The sequence below is a fragment of the Atractosteus spatula genome, chromosome 14, assembly GCF_055471065.1.
Source record: "Atractosteus spatula isolate fAtrSpa1 chromosome 14, fAtrSpa1.hap1, whole genome shotgun sequence".
In the NCBI taxonomy this organism is placed as follows: Eukaryota; Metazoa; Chordata; class Actinopteri; order Semionotiformes; family Lepisosteidae; genus Atractosteus; species Atractosteus spatula.
The window spans coordinates 3,210,258-3,224,373 of record NC_142719.1 but is presented as its reverse complement, the minus strand read 5'-3'; the positions used below and the strand labels follow the sequence as shown (position 1 = coordinate 3,224,373).

Genomic DNA, 14,116 nt, shown 5'->3' with positions numbered 1-14,116 from the left:
GTTTGTGTCTGCAGCTGCCTGTTGCTTGCCTTGATAGGCTCCAGCTCCCTTGCAACCCTGAGATAGATGAATGAAATGGTTGGAAAATGAATGAATGGACCTGAATGCATAAATAAAGCTTATTAGGTTATATATACAGTACATCTGTACTACAACCATAGCATGGACTGCAATGTTCCGTGCAACACTTGTAGGCCTAACACTTAAGAGACTTTGAGGAAATTAAACTTCATCCTCCATGAACATGCCATTCTCTGGTTTGGGAGCTCCTGTGGGTGTGCCCCTAGACTGACCCCTCTGGCCACACCTCTGTGCGGTAACCAAGGCATTTATCTCTTGTAACCAAAAAGGACAAATAAGCATGTTGATACAGTTCAGTGTGCAGCCAGCACATACCTTTGAAAAGATACATGCAGAGTCAGCTGGTGTCTGCAGCAGGGAGGCCCCAGGCAGGATGAGAGCAGTGTGGTTCACGTTGGTCAGTAATCCAGCAGTCTCTGGGGGGTGCGTGCACTGTTCCCATCAAAGCAGGGGTTCATGGTGCATGTTATGGAAATCTGGAGGAGCTTTGGAATTGGCCGTTTTATTCCTTAATTATTCCCAGTGTACCGGGGACGCGGCACCTCATCATGGCGGTGCTTGATCGTGTTCATGGTGTTTGTGAGGGAGATCTTCAAGGACACCGTGCCGCATGGGTCATGAGCCCCGCAGTCTCTGGTGCTTGCCGCAGCTACCTTAATATGAAAGGCGTTCTTAACGAACGTTCAGGAGGGGCGACTGTCTCTGAACTTTACCGGAGGAGGTGGGCGTGGTGCAGACTCCATTTAAAGCCATCATTAAGTTTCACTCTGTTTGTCTGAAGTCTCCCTGCCTTGCATAATAGTGAGAAACTGATGGTATTTAACCCAGGACTTGCAAGTCATGTTGACATCTGCAAGGAATATGGCAGTTTATTCAATAAAGAAAATGTAACCCTAAAACATCTGGAAAAGCCCTCCATATTTTGTTCTAGGTATACGATGATCATTTTAAAAACTTTCAGAAAATGTTTACCTGTATTTTAAATAGTTTTTTCTTATACTTTAATGGCAGGAGCATGATTAAGACCATCGGAAACAGGATCGCGTAGAGAGGCTGAGTGTACCTCATTTAGGCTTTTGTTAAATGTTTGTGCTCTTTTTATTCTCGCGTACCCTGAGAAGTGCACTGAAATTCTGGAATCATTTCCTGTAGAGGAACTGTGAGGTATTCTTTCTTGATTTGTTTCGCATTGTGGGAAATGTCCTTGGGAAAGTACAGTATGTGGCAAGAAAATCGTATGACCTTGAGGAACAATGCGGCCTCACTTTTTGAAGGTGAATGGGTCTCAGGAACGTCTTGAGCTCAATAGCACTTGCCTGCAATCTTCCAGCTTACAGAGAGGAAAATTCCATTATTCATCATCCTGCGAGAAAAATGTTAAGTTGATCTGCCAGGAATGAGGCCACCCTGTTTTATCAAAAAGAGTAAGACACGGAGTGTTTTGTGCAACATTTTTGGATTAGTTCGATTAGAGAGGAAAATGTTCAAGTCAGCTTTACGAACTGGGAGTTGAACAAAGTGTTTTTTCTGTTGCGTGACATTCTGGTGATGGCAGATGAGGGGGGGGGGACAAACAAAATAACAGCAGCGGAGAAACCTAGTCTTTACATCTCCTGCTGAGACATTAACCAGGGACAGATTCCGGCTTCTAAGCCACTTTTTATCTCATTCCTTTAAGACAAAAACTGATTGATAATTAATCACATGGACCTGTTTCCAAAAACCAGACTGGCCTCTTATAGACACCTATTTATTATAAAATGCATATTGATCGGCTGGAATTCCAGGTTAGAATCCATTGCAGTTTTTGTCATTCTTGTATCGTTACAATACAGTATATGCATGCATATCTGTGCACATTAATGCAGTGGTGCACATGAAAGCTTACCTTGGTTCTCACAGGAGTGTTCGGCTGTTTTTTTTTTTTTCTCCGTCCATCTAATCTGAGACACCAGCTCACCTCTTGATGCTTGCAGCCCCTGCCAGTCCTCCCAGCTGGCATTTCCTTCCCAGCTGCAGGGAGTGCGCCCTGCAGAGCACAAATGCCAGCCGTGACAGAAGTGCTAAACCGAGGGTCTGAAAACATTGTAACAGACTTTCTGCGCTTGGGGTCTCTCCTGAAATAATTATTGGATTATTCAAATTAATAATCACACAGCTGTTTGCAGAGTGATTAAGTTCTTGGTTGAATAAACTACTACAGGTTTAACTAAAGGACTGAAGGCGCAATCAGAAGTATTATTGAGGTGGTTGGTGGGGCTTTGTTGTTATTCTGCATTTGGAAAAATGTAAAGTATATATATATAAGGCAGAGAAACTTTTTTTTTCTGTTATTATTCTAGCCTGTGTGTACGTAGCTCCTCCCCATGTTTGGTTTAAATCTTGCCAGAACAGCCCCGTTGACTTTCCCCTGTGAAGTGCTTCATGGCAGGGAGTAACTGATCTGCAGTGTTACAATGGGAGTTTGCTGTTGGCCAGGTGCCATATACTGTATATATGCCTGTAGTCTTCTGTGAAATAAGCGCTTTGTCTCCCTAGTCACAGGGAGGAGATCCTTGCTTTAACCTAAACAAAAGATAACAGGAGTATAATAAATCACCTTGAAGCAGTAAAACTTTCTTCTGCAACAGCAGTGTCCATGTTCCCCTGTTCTCCTCTGATGAGTTTCAAGCACGATAGGAAAAGGCCTTTCTCCAGAACTCCATGCTGTTTTCTTGAAACAACAATGATCTCTCAGGGAATTGCTTCCTGTTCCAGTGCCGTTAAAGCCATGGGACTAAAATGTGCTGTTGTTATGACACATCATGAGTATCAACTTCCATTTACATTGCTCAAGGTCTCATTTGCCAATATTGTGTGAAATACCGTCTTGCAAAATAATATAAGCTAAAAGTAAAAAATATCAAAACTAGGGTGTACTCTTTGTTCACATGTTCATGACCTTAGTATAAAGGTTTCAGTTGTGTTACGTAGAGGACACTTGTGTTCCTAATACAGGACCATCTGAATGTATTTAAAGACTAACTGGAACTGTACTATAATGTTCTAGTGAAGGACATGCAATTATACTGACCTTTTAAATACAACTTAAACCACAGGGAATTATTACAAAGTTAGAAGAAGGCTGTAACTTAAGAAACTCCAACATAATTGTCTGGATTTGGTTTTGCTATAGATTTTCATTGGATCTGTTAAGGCAACATACTACAGAATAATTGCATCAGGTTTATAACAGTGCAGAGATACAGCTCTGTGTGAAGATGCAGGTTTTATCAAAGAAGGATATCCTCTGTCCTTGTTCTGACTAGCTTGAAAAGAAAAAGTCTACCATAGAATGACAGTTCAGGGTTATACTGTTTGAAAGTGCATTTGTGGTCAGTTGCTTCAGGACTCTTTTCTCCCAGGTTGAATAATGTATGCTCTTGGGCTTCAGCCCTGCAAACTATATCTTTCTGAGGTGCTAACAACATGAAAAGGAAGCCTTTTCAAGGTCAGCAGCTTTGATGAAGCAAATTCCCATAAAGCACATCTTCCCCGAAAACCACTGTGGAGTATACAAGTTCAGCAGCTGGCAGGGTGCTGATACTGCCTCTTCTGCTTGGGTAAACATCTTTCTGCTTGGCTGATGAAGTGCCCAGTTAAATTGGAACTTTGTTCTTCGTGTGAACCTGGTGTGTCCTTGAAAGGCCACAGGGCTCCACTTGGTCCAAGTTCATCATGGTATCTAGATTAGGTTAGGTTGATGGGGATTGAGAGCACAAGGCTGCCCCACAATAAGCCCATCACTGGTTGATTCCCCACCAATACTGATGATCTTTTGTACAGCTGGGTGGACTGGAGCCAACTGGGCTGAAGTACCCTGGTAATGCGTGTCTACACTGTGGCTTGATCCCGTGGTGCTGTGGTAGAGAGTGCGCAGTGCCCTGAGCTCCGCTCCTGTAGGATGCAGAGGTTCAGGACTGGGGGAGGATGATCTTTCAGGAACAGGTTTACTTTAAGAGCTGTCATGTATCAGATTAGGAGATGACCATCGACAGGATGTGTGCACGTGTGGAGTTGCCGACTTGTACCTCGTCTGACTCGACAGCAGTCCCCAGACGACGGGGCTCTCGTTTGCTTGTCCTGTGCCACTCGTGCTCAGTCTTAAAGCTTCGGAGGGTTTGTGAATTCCAGGTGAATCAGCAGTTTTGTGGCGCTGGTGTCCCGTCTGGTCTGTAAGGTCTTAACTGCCTTAGCTGCGCCACAGTGAGCAATTACCACACGGGAATGGGCTGATGGAATCTGACTGGAGATTTCCCGGATGATCTAGTTTCAGCCCTGGTTTCTAAAAGCCAGATTGCAGCATGAAAATAGAGCTTTCTGAAACCTATCAAGTTCCCAGACATCAGGGAATACTTCTCTCCTTCCATATTTGTTTAAAAGTGATGTAAAAGATTAAATCAGGCTCTTGGCCCTTTTTTTTCCTAAGCATTGTTTTGCAAGATATTTTAAGATGTTACAAAGCCTAACATATCCAACAATGACTTTAGTCAATTAGTTCCCATTCCCTTAAAGACTTGTCCTGCATTTAAACATGTTGTTTCAGTGGACACTTGCATATGGATTTTTTGTTTCTCCAGCCAAACATGTTCAAGTACCCGAGATTAATGTAACACCAAGATCTTTGTATGCGGTTCAATTCTGAAACACAGATGACTCACACAAGCGAACACACTCGTGATTGAAGCCAGCAAAGTCAGGAAAAATATTTACCAGCCCTGTCCCTGCCACCACCTCCAGTACTGACTCTCGGACCTTCTCAATCTGAGCTTTGACCTACTTCACTACCCCTGTTAAAATTTCACTGCGTTATACAGTAACAAAACTACAAGAGCCCTCCTCCATATGCGATGGTCTTGATCGGCCAGTTTTATTTACACAGTCAGAGTTTGAGATTCTTTTCTGCTGCATCATCCCATTTTGTAAAAAAATAATTTCCAATTCCAAAATAATTTGTTTGTCTTCTGGCTGGTTAAACGTCACTTATGCCTTGTGTGAGGTTTAACCAGGGCTGATGAAATGAATTGCTTAGAGAGGGCAAGCATTCAGGGCCCACCGATCTGCTCCTACTTCAGGTTTCAGAGCAGAGCACTCTTATTCAGTCTCAAATCTGGGAGCCGGACCTTTGTGTACATTTGTGTTGAATAAGTATTGTGTTGTGTGTTGTGTTCAGTACATAGCATTTCCTCAGTGGGTTCCTAGCTCAGGCAGGGCTGGAAACTGTCAGACCAGGCAGACTGACTAACCTGTTCCAGTCCGTGCCACAGCAGGAATTCAGCCTCTAGAACAGAGCACAGTCGTCTGGGGTCAAATCACAAGGTTCTTCCTCCCTGAGGCGACTCTGTAATGAATAATGTTTATTCATTATATAGTAGCTATAAAAAGTATTCACCCCTTTTGGCATTTTACACACAGTCTCTTGAACACACAGAACACTGTGTTTATGAGACTTGCCCATGTCCTGCATTGCATAAGCCATTGATACAGTAAAATACAGCATTCCCTTGCAGCAGCACTTCTAAAAACGTCTAGTGTAAATAAGTCTTGACGTTAACATATTTTTCGTGGTGCATGTCCTAACTCCAGCATGGGAGCAGAAGAAATGGGTAATAGGAAGCTGCATTGAAAATAATTGCAGTCAAGGCGTCTGTTTTGCGGTGTTTCCCAGCAACGCTGTAAACAGTCTCAAGTTATGAGATCAGCAGCACTGGCCTGACACACGGTGGGTTTCCCATCACATGGCACTTCACTGGCTTTATCTGATGTGGACGGATGTGCAACAGTAGTTGTTTTTATCCCCAGCCTTTCTTTGATTGCTTTAATTTCTTTTCTGTTGTGAGGCCTCGTCTAGTGTTGGATTTTAAGTTTTAGCTTGCAGGAGATTGAAACACCCGGGGGTTTGTGTGGGCATGTTGTGGAACAGCTCTGGGCCACAGATGGCGTAGGAGAGCAGAGAGTTACCAGGGAGAGGTGACGTGTGCGCAGACTGCTCTGTGAATGGGCAGCAGGAGGGTATGAGGATTGTGTGCCTCGTGTGTCTGGTTGTGCTGGAAGAATTGTCTTGTCTCAGGGTTGCTGCATTTGTAAGCATCCAGCAGGTGGCTCCCACAAAGCTGTTTCTAACAGTGCTCTAAATGTGGTCTCTAGTGCAGGGAGAGCATCATTTTATGATTCAGAAATTCCTGTGCCCAAAAGTCATGCTCTGTAGCTTAGTTCCTTGAACTTAGAGATTGTATTACACTGTATGTAGCTCTGTGGAATTAAGGGTTGTAAACAATTGAGGAACGCAGGCAATAGTTTTTAAATTCAATGCTTGATAATCTTGATTTTGTTTTCACGGCAAATGTTGTCGCTTTGATCTGGGCCTTGAGCTTTCGCTGCAAGCTCTTTTCATTTGCTTTTGAGTTCCTTTCTGGGTGGCTACACTGGGCCGCAATCGCCTCTTGAAAAGAAGCCATGAGCCCAGCAAACTTTATTCAACTTTATTTGTTATTATACTTGCACAGGTGCATGGTATAGTGAAAAGTGTTGCTCATTAGTCACTCAGGTGCAGTATATAAATAGAACAGAAGACAAGACAATAGACAATAACAATAACAGTGTAATCAAAACTGTGCAAATACGCAAACAGAGAAAAGAATACAACAGGACAAAAGCAGTGCAAAAGTAATTCGGGGAACAGTGCAAAAATAATCCGGTGATTAATAAATATTACAACTAGTACAGTTTTAAGTACAATTTCTGAATGAAGTCTGGCTTCTGGAGCCTTTACAGCCGTCGTGCAAGCTACCCTCCCTGGGTTTTCTGCTGCGCTTGCGCGCTGCCTGCCGCTGGTGAGGGTGAAGGTGCACAGGCCTAGTGTGTGCTTCTTCTGTTGCCTGAGCCAGGTATTATGAGAAATCACACTTAGGTTAAAATCTCGCAAAACACATGCTAGACAACAATTCTAGGTTTTACACAGAATTGTGAGAAAGGGTGAGAAGAGAAAAATGATGTTTTTAAAAATCTCGGAATTTTACATTTTCCAACATCACATTATAGTGCTCAGAGGTGCAGCATCATAAAGTAGTAAAGATATCCTTCCTTTGTCTGTAACTAATTTGTCGTCTAGAGGGCCCCAGTGGGTCAGAGCCCCACTTGGCTGAGATGTGGTGCAGAGGAAAACCCCTCTCCATAGTAGGGTGAGCACACACGGTCAATCTCGAGCTGCTGGAGAGGCTCCTTACCACGTCTTGGGAAGGTAGAAGGAAACCAGGCGAATGAAGGGAGTACCTGCAGAGGGCGCTGCAGACCAGGCTCTCAGAGCTGTGAGGCGCTGGTACCTATGTTTCCCCCTCTTGCAAACAATCGGACCTTAATTCAGATGCGTAATCCAGGATGCCTGCTACTGTATATTGGGTTCTTACTCTGTTTTACTCCTGCTTCTCAGAGAGGCACAAGTGAGAGGAGTATCAAAACGATAATACCCATCAACAGCAGGGGAAGTAAAAAAAAAAGTCTGAAAAAATATTTAAAATTTGTAACCTGCAATCCTTAAAATGTAAGGCATAATCTGTAATTTGGATTTGAATTTCAGACTTCATTTTGCAACCCCAGAAGGGCTAAGGCTTTCTGCACTTTGTGCGTGAATCGTTGTTTTGCTGGGAGAAATCTTGTAACTTTCCAAATATGGCCCACCCTTGGGAATGGAAGTGCTGTTCGGGATGGGCTCTGCAGCTGGAGAGATGATATGATACTCCGATTACTTTGCTTTTCCATCTTTCTTTCCTAAAGAAAGGTATTGGAATTGAAAAGCAATAAGAACAGAAGGTAATGGATATTTCATGACTCAGATATGAAGTTATGCTCTGACTTCATTTGGATGGCTTTTCCCGGATTTCCAGTGCTCTTGGATGTAGTAATGGATGGCTTTTTGTTCCCTTTTATCTATTTTATCTGCTTACATTTAGTCAGTATTGGAATCTTGTATCAGTGGAGTGATCACCTGCCAGGATTGTTCCCTTTTTGAGGCAGCTGTTCCAGGACATCTGTGATACTTCTGGGGACATTAAATATCCACTGTATTTGTCAGATCGCATATACAATCTTAGGTCATTCTCTCCTCTTCCTGAAGGGGGCAGTAATGCTACAGCTGAGGCTTTGCATGCTGTCACACACTTTATCATACCGAGTTGGTTCTTGTAGTTTATTGGCCACACACAGAAGCAAAGACCATTACCTGTTCCAGTGACGTCACGGTCACCAGGCACATTACCTTGCCGTCCTGTCAAGCGTTTCAGTCAAATATTTTGAGGTGTGTAGAATGCTGTAGAATTGAGGAGAAACACTTGCTCTGCAACCAGAAACTGTAACCAACACTCCAGGTAGTTGTGCATCATCTTCCCTGTCACACACAGGCCGTCACCAGACCCCGGAGTACAGAATCGGTGTGTTTCAAGAAGTCTCAATCTCTAGCTTCTGCTCATAGCACCGCCTAATGCTTGAGCGAGAGCTTTCACGTGCCCAAGTGTGAGATGAGGCGCTGGGCAGTCTGCCTGGGCATGTTCGTGTTTGAAGAGAAATTCAGCCATGATGTCATGTAGAGGGTTTTTCCACAGGTGCATTACCTCTGAATGCCACCAGGTTCTGCTGCTCCAGAAAAAAGGGAGTATTGGCCAGAATTATAGGAGTTTTCATCAGCCTGGTAAAAAACAAAATGAAAAGAAGTTTTTACATGGTTTGAAGGGACAGAAGATGGGAAACAATTCACAAAAAAGAGGCTTCCTTTTAAAAAGGAATTGCAAATGTTGCTTTATAAGTCTTGGGTATTAGAAATGTTAAACTGAGAAAGGCATTGCCTCCAAGGCTGACACATTGCTTTGTTTGAGGAAGTTTTGGCGTGTTTTAAGACGTCTCTTTGCCAGACAGCGGGTAATGTTGATATTCCCTTCCAATGTTTACAACAAAAGTAACATGCAGCCACTCCCTGCTGTTCTCTTCCTTCTGAACACCTTTGCTCTGCTGTGTCCTTCTGACAGCTGGGCGCTAACCTGGAGAGACAAATATTCGGCTTTCTGGGACTCATGTGTCACTCGCCCCCTCCTCCTCCAGAAAACGAGCAGTTCTGAAGTTAATTGAAAATGTTCTTGTGGAGCAATCCCTGCTTCTGTCCAAATACAACTTAAAATTAAACTAGCAAACTCGTTCCTTTATATACATGTCAGTACAGACCGTGGGCCTCAAAGAGTATTATATAAGAACTTCTAAAATCTTAGTCGCACCCTTATTAGTCCTTATTCATGGTTTGTGATATACAGTGAAAAGAAAGACTTTTGATTGTTTTTGATTGAAAGCTGGTGACAGGGCACACACATCTCTCTCTGCCTGGTGGCTGAGATGGCCACTTAAATCATGTTAAAATCACTAAGTCGTTACAGTGGTTTTTTATTTTTGTGCAATCCAAGGTTCTAGATTTTTTTTTCCTTTTAGTTGCGGTTTCATTATCAAATCTTCTCCGAAAGTAAGAATACTTTCAAAATATAACAAGGAATAGGCGAAGAGACGATAATCCTATGCAAAATGTTGTAATGTCACAACACATTTTGCTCAATCCCTACTCAGTTTTTAATAATGCCCCAAAGATCTCCTGCCCAGCTGTCTGAAGTCTGAAGCTGGTTGTCCTGGTTGGTGCTCGAGCCCCTGTGGACAGGCCCCTCTGACACGCCCATCTGGGACTCACAGCCGCGTGCAGGAGGATCAGAGCCAACTGGAGGACAGGCAACGTCCTCGCCACCGTCCCCAGAAGACTCTGGAGCTGACTTACCTCCTCTAGGCAGACTGCATCCAAAGCTGCTGTGCCGCATGGCGTGATTCAAGCTCGAACCCGTGACACCAGGAACACCAAGCCTTTGAACTGCAGGGCTGAATTTTATTACCACTTGATTGTTGCACTAGTGAAGAGCCTACAGGAGATGCAGCGGTTTCGTGCGAATCAAGGACTAATTAGATTTGTTTGTGCACTGTATGGAAAGTATGCTTTGCGTGTAATTATGTGCCTTTATGGCCAAAGATATGCTGAATCACTCTGATTGTCCTGATTAGATGATTGGGTAATGACAATGTGTTTGAGAAATGAGCACAGAGCGGAGCTGATAATATTCAAATGACAGAGTACTTTCATAGAAATGATGTATTTAGAGCAACACTTAAAAGAAAATTAAATTACCATGTGAGGATACATTTGCAGAATACTGCTTTCATTGAGGGTTGCAGCCACTGAATTAAATCCTGTCATTGTGCCTTTTTTTTTCCTTCTGTATGAAAGGCTAAGAATTCCTGCTTCACTGCTGCGCTCTGAAATGAGCTCAAATTACAGGTTCGATTTAGAATCTTTGTCTTCGTCTGCGAAAGTCAAGTTTCATTTATGCTCTTCAATTAGCTTGCTCTCATGCGGAGAAAGTGAAAACTGTTGTGCCTTATTTGTGGAGAGGAAGCGGTGCAGGAGAGAAACATGACCTGTAAAATCCTGCCTCTTGCAAACTCTGACATGTTGTCGCTGCAGATCAGTATCTATTACTAAACAGAGAAGGAAAGTCTGGCCTCTCCTGCGTTGTCACTTTTTTGTGTGTCCTTTTTCCTCTCTTGAGCTTTCAGCAGTTGTGTGTCAGAGATGCTGCATGTCCATCACAAGGCTGGTTAACAACAGCAGGATGACAGATGACTGGCAACTCTTTGCAATCTTGAACGAACGACCCACACCAGCAGGCTAGAAACGCCCGAGAAGATCCAACCCTTTTGTTGCCCTCTCCATCTGTATTCACCTCCTGCTGTAAGAGGCAGGAGAAAGAAAACAATGGGTCGTTTTATTCTTGGGTTTTTGATTTATTTGGGCTATCTTATCAGCACTTTGTGTACAGCAGGCCATATCTGTATTAGTAAAAATGACCCAACTAGCATTTTAAAGAGCATCTAGCTCACAGCATTCCAGCACTAAGGCAGGTGAGTTTGTACATTCCTTCCATACAGTGGTTATCAGTCTCTTGGTCTCATTTAGATTCTTGTAGGGTGCTTTGCTTTCAGCTACCAAGGTCAGTTTAACCTGCAGCTCTGTAATAGTAAATAGTCAAATGCTGTTTTATAAGACATTTTAGTTTTTACAAATGCAAACAAATTCAAAAGCGGTATTGCTTGACGGTGCAGGGGCTGTCTTGGGTGTTTACTATGGTAAAAGCAGGGAAAAGTGTAGATATGCTCACTGAAATCCTAATAAAAGCTCAGAGGGACTTGGGAAAGCATGGGAGACGCTCATGGGGGAGAAGTGTTGGCTCGGTGTTGAGGAGCAGGAAGGCCCGTCCGGAAGGTGCTCAGTGATCTAGTGGGAGATGCTCTGCTTGTTGCTGTGCAGAGGGCTGCGTCATTCAGATTGGAAGGCCCAGGAGAACCGAGGACCTGTGGGCTTGCTGCAGACTCGGCTGCACATGTGCTTATGCAGGCATGCAGAGAGATGCTCTCTCCTGCTCGGAATGGCTCCTGCTGTATCACAACCAGTGAAAGATGCTGAATCCAGAGGCAAAGAATGTGAGAATAAACCTTGAATTTGGGGATTTCAGCAGTGGGCCTAAAGATGTATGAAGTTGCAATTGTACAACAGCTTTTGTGAGTGACTTGTGCTGCAAGGCCTGGAGTAGCTGCACGCTTTTGTGTTTCTTCTGCGCCTGCTCCAGTAAACAGAAGGGACCCTGCAGGTGTAACGTGCAGCAGACGTCCTCTCCCTGCATGCCTCACTTTCCTGAAGAACTCAGGGGGTGGAGCTGTTTTTCACTCCGAGCGCTTTCACTTAATAACCCACTGAGAACATGAGTAGAGAGATTGCAGGGTTAATTTGTAATCTTGACACCAAAACGAACAACCTTATCAGTCTCCAGGGGACTGTGATCTACATTTCAGGTCCCAAACTAAATGATGGAATGAGTGAAGGGAGACACTTGGCGGTCATGATAGTGAAGAGTACTTTTCACCAGTTCCTCTTGTACGGCGAGGTGTGTCTGTCACAAGGGAGATGCTGCCATTATTGCTGATTTTGTAGTTGGTCCCCCTTTTTGTATTTGACTGCTTCATTGACATACTTCAGGATGAACTAACAAAGCAAATAACCAGTGCTAGTTTGATCTCATTTACTGTAGAAATTACTTTCTTCGGAAGAGGAAAAAATGCACAATTGAGGCCCCTGAGAATTTACATGAGTTTACTAACAATGTTGAATGTTAAAACCATGTGTATATTTGTTTTCTGCGTGGTGGTCACGTATTGTAATATCACACCACAGAAACACCAAGAAACTGAGTATTGATCTTAAAAGATTTAGGAACTGCTCAGAATTTGATATTTTGTAAACTAGTTTGGGCAGATGTTAGATTCTGAAGTTTACATATTGGTGTGCACTTTTGGCACTAGACGGCTGACATTTAAGGGCAAGGATACACTCATATAGCTAATTTCAAATAGCAAATTCACGTCATTTACCATTTTTGGTGTGTTTGTACCAAGGTTTGAAATAAAGATTCATTTTATTAGTACTTCTATTTTGAAAGCTCTGGGTATATACTGTATTTTTTTTCTTTGAGGCCTGTTTGGAATCCTATTATATCCTGTTGGGATTTATTTTGATGATGACTTAACACCTCCACTGTTAGAGAATGAGCTGCTGGAATCTGACATTCAAGCCAGTAACATGTTTGTTACTGTTGGGTAAATATATGAAGTACAAGTCCATATGTGTGCCAGATAAGTTAGAAAACATTCTGGATATTTCTGAAAGTGCTTGCATTTCCCACAAACAGAGGACCTTCCCCGGTGCCCCTTGTGAGTGGAGTGCTGGTGTCAGTGACTCATCCCTTGCCCTTTTGCAAACACTGTAGGTAAGGGCGTGCCGCTGACCGGGTCCAACACTGCTGTTCTGCCACCTTTCTCTTAAAAGCGCAGCTGTTTCATGTTGCTGGTTTGCTCCCCTCTTGCGAGTGAGAGTCTGATACTGTTCAAAGCAGAGTCATTTGTTTGGCTTTAACAGCTACATCTCATCGCAGATGTATGTGTTTTTAATATATGGTTTTAATATATGTTTGGCTGTTTGTCAGTGACAGAGGTGTGGAAGTTTAGGTTGTATTCAAGGTAAATGTTAGACTTGTCTCTTGATAGTTAAGTGTATAGCTTATCTTCAGCGTAAATCGGTATACACCTGATTTTCTGGTTAGATTCAGATTAGTGATGGCAACGTTCGTCTCTTTTTGTAAGCTTTGCAAAAGAGCCTTTTCTCCTTCGTAGCTCTTACATTCTAATGCATGTTCCACAACTGCAGTAAAGTACCAAGCATAAAAAGGAGCAGACACAAACATCTAAGGCTGGGCTTTGGCTGTCATGTACGTCTGATGCGTAAGCTACAGTAGGGCTTTGTAACACTGAAATTGATTGTTTTAAGTGATGGGGTTTGCTGACCTAAGTGTTCGAACTGAAAAGCGCTGAATCCAGGCTGTTGGTCACGCACAGCTCATGCCAGGGCACATGGACCTCCAACCCTGTCTCTCGAGTTCGAGTCCGAGCAGGTTAGCAGCGGGGGGGGGAGGGTGGTTTAATGTTCGAGAAATTAAGTGCATGCAGAAAAATATATTTACTGATATCAGTTATCTATCTGCCCCTAACCTTCCTGACCCATTGATTTGGTATTTGTGTGTGCATACACTCTTCCTTTCCAGGACTGTCTAAATCAGCTGGCACCTGTGACAATAGCTATCGGCACAATGAAGTACCCAGGGTGCTGAGCCCATCAGCAGCCCGCGTTGGGTTAAACCAAGGTAACCAGGCACTGCAGGAATGGAGTCCTGTGTATCTTCAGATTATCCCTGTGAAAGAGGCAGATTAACTCACAGTTAAAACACAAATGCTCATTTAATGCTTTATCTGGAGAAACCAAGCCTACACTTCAATGTGATGGTCCCGTCAGTCCCCTGAATAGGACGAGAAG

The 14,116-nt window shown here is 43.4% G+C and overlaps 1 protein-coding gene across 2 annotated transcripts in view; it reads left to right on the top strand.

Annotated features, from left to right (window-relative positions):
- Positions 1 to 14,116, top strand: part of nhsl3 (NHS like 3) — an 84,759-nt gene that overhangs the window by 27,215 nt on the left and 43,428 nt on the right. The window lies entirely within an intron of this gene.